The 13,066-nt window shown below is 36.8% G+C and overlaps 1 protein-coding gene across 2 annotated transcripts in view; it reads right to left on the bottom strand.

The window, feature by feature from the left end:
* LOC131428254 (uncharacterized) overlaps positions 1-13,066 on the bottom strand; it is a 148,958-nt gene that overhangs the window by 54,277 nt on the left and 81,615 nt on the right. For both annotated transcript variants that reach the window (XM_058592045.1, XM_058592044.1), the window contains one exon: positions 5,369-5,405. The gene's annotated coding sequence lies outside the window, so the exon portion shown is untranslated. The remainder of the gene's footprint in view (positions 1-5,368; positions 5,406-13,066) is intronic.

Genomic DNA, 13,066 nt, shown 5'->3' with positions numbered 1-13,066 from the left:
AAACAATATTCTGGTTATTTTTAGTATGTAAATCACGCAATAGAAAATAACTATATGCATAGTTCTTTAATAATTTTTGAACAGTTCTTAAAAGAACCGATATGTCAAACTTTTCCGATGTTCACGACTGTTGATTACTTTTTGCTATCATTTATTTACCTACACCAGAACCTAGCCCCGGGTTGGCGGTTCAATGCATAGGACGCTGGTCTTACAAGCCAGTTGTCGTATGTTCGAGCCCCGACCTGGAAGGATTCTTAGTGTCAGTAGCATTCATAGTACTAGCCATGCAATGATTCTTTACACTAAGAATCGGCTGCGAAGTCTGTTGAAACAGAAAGGCCAAATTCCACAAAAGGAATGTAATGCCAGGACTTTGCTTTTTAGAACCTAAATTCTGGACCAGGATTCAGAAACTGGAACTGAGTTCAGGAATTAAATTCTGGATCTGGGGCTGGCTCAGAATTCAGTTGCAAAATTCAGATTCAGAATTCAGATCAAGAATTCAGGTCATGAACTAAGTTCTAGAAATCTGGAAATGAACACATTTTTAGAATCTGAATTTAATCCTATAACTAAATTCTGAACTTGAATTCCTAACCTAAATTTAGGAAATCTAATTCCAGAATTCTATTTCCAATTTTTGCTCCAGTATATACGTTCTATATTCTGGAAAAGAATTCTGGAACTGAGTTCAGGAATTAAATTTTGATTCAGAAAACTGTTTCAAAATACAGCTTCTGAGATCAAATCCAAAACTTAGTTTCAGATTTCAAATCTAAAGCTCAAATCTTTTTTGTTCCAGAATTATTGAGTTGAAATCCTGAATCAAAATTTTGCATTCGAATGAATACCGAATATAAATCAACACTAAAAACTCAGTTCCAAAACCTAGTCAAGAAACCAGTTTAAAAAAAACTTGTTCCAGAATACAGTATCAGGATGCAGTTTCAGCAGCTCTGTATGGTCATAAGATTTACTCTCTGGAGGAACAATAATACAACGAGATACTTACAACGTCAGCGGTACTCTGGCGTATTGGGAGAATTCATGTCCTTGGGGATCACCTGGACGGCATAGAGCATATAATGGCAAGATGTTAAATCCAGCCAACGAAAAAATTGTGTTTCATGAGGCCAAGAAATAGACGTGATTAAAAAAGTGCGGTTAGCGACATATTGGAGATCTGTTAAAAACTAGTGACCGTCTTGTTGCAATGCCTTACTGAAAAAACTTATCTTTCCAAAGCATTAAAATGACTTGTTTTCCAGCACTCTAGTTAAATCTTAGTCACTATCGACATTGAAACATAAAATATATAATAAATTCAGAATATTTTTCTATCAACAATAAAAACAGCATAGTATTTGAAATAACAAATTTCATACGATGTACAAATTTTACTGTCGGACGAAATTTAATTTCAATTAAGTTTTAAATAAGACCCACCTTCAATTAAAAGATCAATCAAGATTTAAAAAACCAACCCTGAAATAACCCTACGTTCCAAATGCTCAAAAAAGTATGCCATGGACACCAGAGCTAATAAAAGTCATTTTCATTGACTAAAAAAAGACGAAAATGACAAGAAATGGCTGTCACTCTCAGCTTCGCTTGCAAACTATGAGAATGGAATCCATGTCCAGTCAATGACATAAGCGGGACAGTAGATTCAAAATTGTGTGTTTTTTTATTCATTCGCCCTTTCAGTCATTTGCAGTTTTTTAATGAAAATCCCATAGTATGCAGTGTCGACATTCAACCGAAGCTGTGAGAATTGAAAATGAAAGAAAAAGGTTTCACAATACCTTTTACCTGTTGGTGCTCGAATTTATAGTAGTTTTGGTTTCCAAAGAAGTTCTGAGATGTAATTACTTCGATTTGCCATATTTTAGTCATTTTTTATAGCCAAGTGTCACAGATTTTCTACACATCGATGAAAGATTGAGAATTGAAATTCTGCTGATGCTCCCTGAAGACGTTAATTTGGTTTCGTCTTGTCATAGAGGAAAAAGCGACGTTGGCAATTATACTCTCTCATTTTCTCGATGAGAAACGAAAACGCGTCGTTTCCCTTCGTTTGTTCTGGTGTCGGTCATTTACGAATGAGACAGTAAAACATAGAAAATGAGATTGTTGGAATGGTTTCTTTCATTGAGAATGCGTGACAATTTTAAACATTGGACACTGAAATCATATTAGTTACTATTTTAAGTTCATATATTAGGAGAATTATAATACTGTCGCGATCGATTTTCAATTCGTATATTGTTTTCTTCGAGCTTATAGTAGTGCATTATAGAAAAATAACTTTTCAGCCACTTATTACTTTTGTCAAAAAGTAACTCCGGAAAAATGAAATATTCTTGTTTTATTTATTTTTTATATACTTTTAGCGTCTTAATTTTCATCATCATTACTCTTCAAAAACCAACCGAAAGCTGTATCAATAAATGCAAAAATTGTATGTTATAATCTTGTATTGGGAGTACAAAAATAATTCGGTCCGTATTTGTTTTGAGGTCAAAAATGCATTTATTTCAAAATAAAAAGAATTTAAAGATTAATCCATCACTAGTTACGATTGTTTCCCGCCTCTCAGGCAATTTTTGAATTCCATCTCGAAAAAATGTCTCGTCTTTTGAGGTGATCCAAGCTCGAAGCCAATTTTCGATTTCTGCGAAAGAAGTAAACCGATGTGCTGCTAGATCGTGTTGCATCCGTCGGAACAACCAGTAATCAGAATGAGCAAAGTCAGGAGAATACAGCGGGTGCGGAAAAACATCCCACTTGAGCGCTTCGAAATGTTTTTTCACGACTTTTGTGACATGTGGCCGACCGTTGTCATGCAGGAGAATAACTGAATCATGTCTTTACTTGTATTCCGACCATTCATCTCGTAATGCACGGCTCAAACACATTAATTTCAGCCAATCCCGATCGGTCGTTATAGTATCACCTTGTTGTAGCAGCTCATACTACACAGCACCCTTTTGGTCCCACCAGATGCACAACATGACCTTCGAACCATGAATATGGTTACTGCTATGTCAATTTACAGTAACGATTTGCACATACGCTTACGTGTTCATAATGGCTCTGCAATGTCAAACCAAATTATTTTCAACTAATAGCCAGGCCTTCCGAATGCTCATGCGTGCAAAAATGCGACAGCGAGAGCGCACCGATAATGTGTGTGTCGCATATTTATCCTGTGAGCGTGAGCACCGACTCAAAGAGCAAACCAAAAGCAAGTAAGAGACGTGTAGCGGGCACATAGAAACGGGATGTGCTGCTTGAAATTTCAGAGCATCGCATTTTCTTCTGCGCGCGACTCGTGCGCTTTGGTCTCACGAGACAGCGCACGAGATTTTTTATGAGCGCAGCTTGTGTGCTATGTGAGCCACAGTAAAAGCTGCTGTTATTATTATTTGTTCGTGCCTAGAGCGGTTCGTGCGACTTGTGTCCTATCCTAAAGGAAGAGATGAAGAGGATGAAAATAACGTACAAACCACTCGTAGATCGCATTAAGCGAGCGCGCCGCGCTATCTCATGCGACGAGAGCGCTTGAGCCTCGCTCTTGGCAGAATGCGATGAGACTTTACAACGAAGCGTGCATCAGTTTCTGGTGCGGTACGTAAATGTGCCAAAGAGTTCTCTTGAGAGCGGCAAAAGTACGTCGCATGCGCGTGGTTGTCTTATGAGAATGAGAATTTATTTGTCTCAGCGCAAAATAAAGAGCGCGCGTGCATAAGGCCTGCTAATAGCTAAAAACATTGCAGTGATTGAATATATGTTTGAACTAACGATAACATTTAAATGAAACGTAGTTCAATGTGACAAAAAGATGTTGTGCTTGGAAACCTAAATAACTACAGTCTGTTACATAAGACCGTGGTCACTGCTTGAGAAAATGAAAAGACTCAACATGAAAATACTTTTGAATATTGTTTTATTAGATCAAAAACTGGCATACAAATACATTAATAGCAAGTCCAATCCCCTTCAGCGTTAATAATGGCTTGACACCTTCGAGGCATACTTTGAGCGAGATTTTGCGCGTATCCTTCCGAAAGCGACCTCCAAATTTGTGAATTCGGTGAACAAGCTGTTTCAAATTGTGTGGTCAGTTTTTCCAAGACGTTTTTGCACATTTTTCACTCAACATCGCTTTTGCAAAGTACTTCGAAATTTCAAATTATTTGCGATCAAATGTCTGCAAACAGTTCCGTACGATATATTTAAACCTTTCTTAGTCAATTTTGAAGCACCTCCGCGTAAAGTTAATGTCGGATTCTTCAAAATCAGGTCACAAATCACTTCTTCGTCTTTTTCTGACAATACACCGACAGAACCGCGATTTGGAAACATCGACATTTTTCACCTATTTAAACGATTCACCCACTTACTCACAAACTGTTTCGACTTTTGCAATGATTTCACCGCAGCAGCTTGGGCTATTTTGGGACTTTTCGGGTGAGCGCACAAAAACTCATTTTGACAAAACGCTCAAATCGAATTGTAAACAATAGTCCGCAGATTTATTCTCGAATTGCGTCAAGGACACTACTACCCTCTGTGTTAAAAAAAATATCACACCATTCAACTTTACTATGATCGTAATGATTTCCATTTTAAAGTATAAAGAAGAGTAAGATCAGATCTTCCCATTACACCTCCAAATCAAAGCCCATTTTTGATATCATGGAATTGAAGGTTTTGCTGCCAGGAAATTCATGGTAAGCGTAAGAAAAACCTATTAAAGGGAACACGAAAAGCCATTTCACGGCGCCTAAAAGCAGTATGTTTAATCCAAATGCTTGGAAATTTGATGCCGTACGAGCTGAAGCTGAGCGATATCCAACGACGACGACGCATAAGCGAAAAGTGCTGCATTTCTGTCAAAGAAATCAAAATTTTGGCCGTTTCCTTTTTAAATCTTCAAGAAAAGTGTTGTGGTTGTTGTTCTAATTGTTCTAATTCTGGTGCTAGTTTTGGTTCTGGAGCTTGTTATGATCGTCGTTGTATTCGAGAGTGTAAGTTTGTTTGTTTGTATTTGCAATTTCCTAAAGTTAGCTTAACTGTCCTTCACGTTTGCTTAGAAGTTCAAGTTCTGATTTTTAAACGCGGTAACATTGTAAAGTATAAAAACAATCACTGAATTATCTATGAGTACTTGAGCCGTTATAATAAAGATTTGTTGAGTAGTTGATTTGAATAAATTTGAGAACAAAATCAATAAACTACTCAAACGTCCACTGAGAATTATTGTTTCTAAAGCATGCAATACGCAGAAAATATCGTAGTGTCTTTATTCATCTCTGACAGTTCGTTGAAAACGATGAGTTTAAATCGTACAAATACTAACCTTAAAAAATGATATCAGCAAAATTCAAGTACGGAAACTGAAAAAAAAGATAAATTTTCTATTAGTTCATAAAACTAGAGGTGATCTGTCAGTATTGGTTTCTTGTTAATGCAAAACATTCACTTATAACTATATTTGATAAATCAACAAGAAATATTTAGATAATAGAATCCTAGCAGACCTGGAGCTATTCGAACAAACAAAATGGGTAATGTCAGAGACATAACCGGATGACATGAATTCGAATAAAATGGACTTCAATAAAATTGAAATCTGGTCGTGGATTTAAGAAATAAACTTGGGAACTGAATTCTGAACCTGTATTTTGGAACTCAATATCGAATGTGAATTTTGGATCTCGATTCTTAAACTTAATTTTCATACTAGATTCTGGAACTAAATTCTGAACCAGACCTTGGGAACTAAATTCTGAAACTGAGTTCTGGATCTAAATGGTTGAACCTGTACCGAACATGTGTTCTGGAACTGAGTTCGAAATTAGGATTTTGGCTTGCACTGAACTCTGGACCTGGGTGCTGGTCTGCAGCTGGAATTAAGTTACAGAAGTCCGGTCCAGAATTCAGCTTCCAAACTCGGATTCAAAATTCTGCTTCAAAATTCAGCTCTAGAACTGAGATCCGGAATTTAGTTCGAACATCTTCAGAATCTAGTTGTTGATTTCGGTTACGCCTTTAGAATTGTGGAATAGAAATTTGGAATCAAATTCTAAATCTGCATTTTAGATCTGAACTCTAATTCTGAATTCAGGAATGCATTTACGAACAGAATTCGGGTAATACAACTTAATTTTAGAACCTGGATTTCGGTTAGAAGTTCCAGAATTTCTGATTCAGAACCCTAAATCTGAATTCTGCTCAGCAATTTTGGAACTGTATTTTGGTCTGAACTTTAATTTTAGTTCCAGAACTCAGTTTCAAAATTTAGATCCAAGTCCAGAATTCATTTCCGAAATTCAGTTCCAGAGTCCAGTTTTAGATTAAAGATTTCGGTTCCAAAATCTCAAGAATCAATTCCTGAAATTCGATTCCAGTTCCCTAATCCTGGTACTCGATTCTGGCGTTAGGTTCTTACAACTTAACTCTGGTCAAGGACTCTGGATTTTGAAACTGAATTTCAGAATAGTACTCTAGAATACTCTAGAGTATTTTTGGTATCTTGTTTTGCTATTTTAGCTCTTAATTCAACCAAACGAATACCAAGAGCTGTCATCGTGGTATTCAAAAAAGAATAACAGAATATGGTATGCGTTTACTCTTCTGTATGAAGCATCAAATTAAGGGGCTGGTAGGGTCTAACACTTTTGAAAAATCATTTATTATTATCTTTATATTGTTTTTTATTAAAACATTTGATGAATTTTATGTGAAATTTTCAAGCCTATTGGAACGAAACTCTGGAAGTTATGGACCTTTATCTATGGGTTTCTCTTTCTGCGAGGAAGCAAGATCTCTGCGCACAAGCCCAAAATTTATACTTCGATTGACTTTAAAACTCGAGAAAACATTCTTGAAATGTTTCATTATAATAAATTATAAAAGAAAACATACGATTTTTTGAAAATATTAGACTCTACGGGCTTCCTGAAGTAATTAATTATTACCATTAGATGTATAGATAAAAAAATTCTAACGCATTTTTCTCGAAAGCAGATTTTGAAAATCCGTGCCCATCGTCATTCAAAAACTACTGCTCCATTTTTTTCAAATTTTGCACACATTTTCTACATATAAAAAACCAGACCCCGACGTTTTCCTCTTGTTACTTTGGGGAGGTTTTACAGCTACAAAATGGCGGATTTTTTCGTGAAAAATCGTAGTTTTCACTTTAAACAATCACCAAAAATTTGAAAAATTTTAAAAAAATCAAACAGAAACGTTAATTTGTTCACTTCTGATTAGTCTGCGCTGAGCTACAGTGGACACCGCAAATCATGATTTTTTAAAAGCGTCCTCAAAAATATTTCTTCACCGACTTATTTCTCAATATTTTTCCACGAAAAAATTACAAAATGTTGATCGAATAATGCTTTTTATCATGCAAAACATTTGACTTTTTTTTTTGTTGAACGATAATTCTGGAAAAATTTTTTTTCATCGTTTAGACCCTACCAATATGTCCCTGTGGTTTGAAGTCAACCATTTTTTACACTACTGGAAATATAAATGCAGAAATCTATTGATCTGTGTGTCTCCCGAAGAGATTGCTGCCTTTATATAACAAGCATAGTAAAACCTCCACTGTTTTGGCCGGATTTAGCGTCGGCTCACTATGCCAAAACCACTCTCAATTGGCTTGCGGAAAAGGGTATAAGTTTCGTTGAGAAAAATATCAATCCACCAAATTGCCCTCAGCTTCGATCCATCAAACGTTACTGGGCAATCGTGAAGAGGGTCTTCAAGAAGACGGGTAAGGCAGCTGGGAACATGCAGGAGTTCAAAATATTTTGGCTCCAGCATCCAAAAAATGCGATGCAACACTTGTCCAGAACTTGATGAAGAGCGTTCGATCTAATAGTTCGAAAATTTGTGAAGGAATAACTTAAATTTCATCTGGTTTTCATTATGCTCAAGCTTAACCTCGTACAATAAAGGATCAATTTTTAGTTTTTTGCCAAAATTCGTTTTTATTATTCAACATAATTGCCATCAGAGGCGATACAGCGATTATAGCGATCTTCCAACTTTTCGATACCATTTTTGTAGTACGATTTGTCCTTTGCCTCAAAATAGACCTTAGCTTCAGCGATTACCTCTTCATTGCTCCTAAATTTTTTACCAGCGAGCATTCTCTTGAGGTGTGAGAACAGGAAAAAGTCACTGGGGGCCAAATCTGGAGAATACGGTGGATGAGGGAGCAATTCGAAGCCCAATTCGTTCAATTTCAGCATGGTTTTCATCGACTTGTGACACGGTGCATTGTCTTGATGAAACAAAACTTTTTTCTTCTTCAAATGAGGCCGTTTTTTTTTAATTTTCGTCCTTCAAACGCTCTAATAACGCTATATAATAGTCACTGTTGATGGTTTTTCCCTTTTCAAGGTAGTCGATGAAAATTATACCATGCGAATCCCAAAATACAGACGCCATAACCTTACCGGCCGATTGTTGAGACTTTCCACGCTTTGGGTTCGGCTCATCGCGTGCAGTCCACTCAGCTGACTGTCGATTGGACTCCGGAGTGAAGTGATGGAGCTATGATTCGTCCATTGTTATATATCGACGAAAAAATAGGTTTTATTTCGATATAACAGCTCCAAACACTGCTCAGAATCATCAATTCGTTGTTGTTTTTGATCGATTGTGAGCTCACGCGGCACCCATTTTGCACAAAGCTTTCTCATATCCAAATATTCGTGAATAATATGTCCAACACGTTCCTTTGATATCTCTAGAGTGTCAGCTATCTCGATCAACTTCACTTTACGGTCATTGAAAATTATTTTGTGGATTTTTTTCACGTTTTCATCGGTAACAGCCTCTTTTGGACGTCCGCTGCGTTCATCGTCTTCGGTGCTCATATGACCAGTACGAAATTTTGCAAACCACTTACGAATTGTTGCTTCGCCCGGTGCAGAGTCTGAATAACACTCATTAAGCCATTTTTTGGTATCGGCGGCACTTTTTTTCGTCAAAAAGTAGTGTTTCATCAACACACGAAATTCATTTTTTTCCATTTTTTTCACAATAACAAAAGTAGCTTCACTCAAAATGCAATATCTCACAAACTAATAATCAGACAGCTGTCAAATTTATACACGTATCTTTTGAAGGTTGGTACTAACTGAAAATGGTATGGATTTAATTCTAGTGGCGCCCTCTCATAAAAACGATACGAACTTTTCAGCCGATCTGTTATCTCCGATGACGTGAAGAACAAATTCTGTTGCTGTGTTAGATATTCACGATCTATAACTTATCACTCGCTCAAGTAATAAGTTTTGAAAAGGCGTCCCATAGTAGAGAGAGACGTATTCACGTCAAAAATTGTACTTGAAACAATCCACTTGAAACAAATGATCTTCTTAAATTCAATAACAACGATATAGAACTGTATTCCTACTACGCACCGTCACATGTTATTCACATTTTCCCAGTAAGGACAAAGACAGAAGGAACATATTTGATCCACCTAACAGTTGCATTCAATTTTGATCTTGAATTTTTAAATCACATAACATTTCCAACAGTCACAAGACAAGTTTTTTTTTCTGTATGTCAGAATATGAAACCAAACCACCTAACAAAGAGGGTTCCAGGATTCATGTCCAACGTACCGTTCCTTGTGAGAATCGCGCTTTGTCAACGCTTTGCTACACGTTAAACCGTCTGCCACTGGAAAAAGGGGGAAAATCTGTGCCGGGCTCTGATGTCGAGGAGGGTTCGAAAGCCAGAAAGGCGAAAAGCAAAGGTACTGCCTACCTCACCGACATACGCATTATTATTATTATTATTGTAAGTTGTTTCGACTGGATAAAGCAGCTGAGTGGTGTGGATGGTGGGAATCGAAGGTTGATTTTGTATGTTTTCTAGTGTGGCAGATGTTTTCTCCGAACCGCTTTCAGAATGTGGCGCGCCAATTGCCGTTGCATTCGATGTGTTTTCGGTTCTTCGGTTGCCTGGCAGTGATTTCGAACTTTCGCACAGGGGAACTGACTGAATTGCGAAAATAACACATCAGCCAATTGTCGTTTGTTCCCGGGAGGAAACGATTTGAATGGGATTTGATCGGAAGATAAAGTCAATTTTAGGAATAAAGTTTTTAACGCACATCACTAGCAGTGTTTTCAAACTTCATGACCGGCATGCCATTCTCCACAGAAGTTTATTGAATATCATTTAGGAAATGTATTGTTGAATGTCATACAGTAATAAGAACTCTCATGTAGTCTTATTTTATTTTATATGTCATTCAATATTTTTGAGTCTCGTGGCTACCAAAAATCCGTTATCAGCTTTAAACTAGTACTAATAGATCAAGTCACAAGTAAGATTAGTAAGCCTTTTTAATCTTAAATAATCATAGTTTTCTCAGGTGCCGTTAAGCGTAAATTCGAAAATGATGTATCAGTTTATTCAAGTGATTTTTTTAAATAATATGATGTTTTCTTTGTTATCAAGTGGTAGCGGAGAGAACTGCTTTAACCTTTTTCAACAATGACTGTTTTACTATGATTGTAAATAGAACCTTAAGAAAATAGTTTTGTTTGAAATGATAGATTTTACTCTCCCATACCACAGAAAATAAGTTTCAAACATTTACCCTGACAGCTGTTTTTACAGAGTGGGAACTTCACTATGATATCAAATGAACTAAAATCTTTTCTAAACGAAATTATCCGACCGTAAGATATATCATAAACTCAAATGTTAACATCAAATTTCACATTGTTTTGAACATTATTTCGTATAATTTTATAGTCATAACTATAAAGTCTCTGTCGACGAGAAAAACAAGATATTCGATTAAAAACTACAAACCAATATATGGATTACTTTTGCACTACCATTTATAGTAGTTAGTAGGCCAAGGATCAACGATTAAAATGAAAAAAATGTAAAAAACAGCAGTTGTCACACAAAGAAGTATCATAGTGTAGTTTTCAGTTTTTGTTATCGTGAAGCTGTTGGGTTCCACAGTAAACATGTTCTGAAATATTACTTATATTTCCAAAAATAATCACTACGGTCGGTCCAGTTTTTTAGTACATTTTCGATTGTATGCAGCTTTATTTCAGCTATGGCTGCACGAATGTTGTCCTTCAAGACTTGAATTGTCTCATCCTTGTCGACACAACACTCATCTTTGAGAGCCCCCCAAAGATAATAGTCTAACAGCGTCAAATCACAGCTCCGAGGTTGCCAAACGATATCCGGATTTCGACAGATAATTCGATCTTCGAAGACTGTGCGCAGAAGATCGATCGTAGCGTTGACTGTGTGGCACGGAGCGCCGTCTTGTTGGAACCAAATGGTGTCCAAGTCTTCCTATTCAAGTAACGGGAAGAACCAATTGCTAATCATGGCGCGGTAGCGCTCGCCATTGACCGTGGCGGCGGCTCCTGCCTCATTCTCGAAGAAAAATGGCCCAATGATGCCGCCAAACCAAAATCCGCACCAAACCGTCACTCTCTGAGGATGCATCGGCTTCTCCATGACAACGTGCGGGTTTTCCGTCCCCAGATGCGACAATTTTGCTTATTAACATACCCGCCGAGATGAAAATGTGCCTCATCCGAGAAGATGAATTTTTGGCAAAAATCGGCGTCTTCTTCAAGCTAAAACTGCACTATTTTCACGCGTTTCTCAAGCGTATACACAACCATTTTCGTTCAGCGGAAAGATAAAACTAAGTTTCTGTCAAATCAAAAGTTACATTTAGGTTACCAGTGTCGAAATAACCGCTAGTTCAAAAAAAAGTTAAATGGCGGACCCTGTAGATCTGGAACCGGAAGTCGGACCCGGATGAAATTAAACAGCAACCTATGAAACTATACGAACTTTTATTTGAGCCTAAGTTTGTGGAAATCGATCTGATTATTTTTGAGAACTTTGAGTGAGTCTCGTTTTAAAGTTTAAGACCACTATTTTCGGTACTTCTGGAAGCCCACAAATTAAATCAGATTTTATTGTTTTTTTGCATCGTAGCTCTAAATGACGGTGTGCAATTTTAAACACATTTTACCCTATGAAAACATGAAATTCAATAACAACCTATGGGACTATGGGATTTTTTTTAATTTTATGAGTGACATTATATGACACATACTCATACATATACATACACACACACACATTGCTCAGCTCGATGAACTGTGTCGAATGGTATAGAACACTTAGCCCTCCGCGCCAATTCTCACTAGTCCATTTTCCAAGTGATTGCATAAACTTTCTATATGAGAAAGGCATTAAGTAATATAAACAAGTAGGTTCAAGATGAATAAAAGAATTGGAAATTTACATTTTTTTCACGTGAAACATATAAATTTCAAAGTGGCAACCATGCACGCTATACGATATTGAACAAAGCACGCTGCGAACAGAGCAAAGCCGCACGTACCGTCGCGTTCTAGTTTTGCATCGTCATTTTAAATGACGATTTGAATATTTTGACACTCATCGCCTTATAATTTCGGAACCGGAAGTCGGATCAGGATGGAATTGAACAGTATATTTAAAGACAATGGGAGCTTTATTTGAACCATGTTTCGTGAAAATCGGTTTAACCGTTGCTGAGAAATCATAGTGAGTTCCGTTTTTGGAGCTTTTCTTCGTTATTATCAGTGCTATGCGAAAACCGGAAACTAGTAGTCCCAAAATAGTTTCATATATTCACTAACTAACAAGATCTGCCAACTAGATGAATTTAGCACTAAGTTTTATAAAAAGGTGCACCTCGTTTTGCCATCGCTTGTGAAAAATACGCACGAAATTCACTAATCGCACTGTAATACCGGAACCACAAGTGGGATCTAGATCAACTTATTGGGAACTTTTAAAAGATTTGAAGACTTTTTATTTGCTTCTTAGTGTGTGAAAATCGGTTACAAAACTTCAAAGAAAATTGAGCACGCATTGTTTCATAAACTTGTACATATTTCCTCATAATTTCGGAACCGGAAGTCGAATCCAAATAAAATTCAGTATAAGGCCACAAGGCCTTTCATTTGAATCTAAGTTT

This window comes from Malaya genurostris, chromosome 2 (genome assembly GCF_030247185.1).
Source record: "Malaya genurostris strain Urasoe2022 chromosome 2, Malgen_1.1, whole genome shotgun sequence".
Lineage (NCBI taxonomy): Eukaryota > Metazoa > Arthropoda > Insecta > Diptera > Culicidae > Malaya > Malaya genurostris.
The sequence above is the reverse complement of the archived record's forward strand: the minus strand, read 5'-3'. Positions and strand labels throughout refer to the sequence as shown.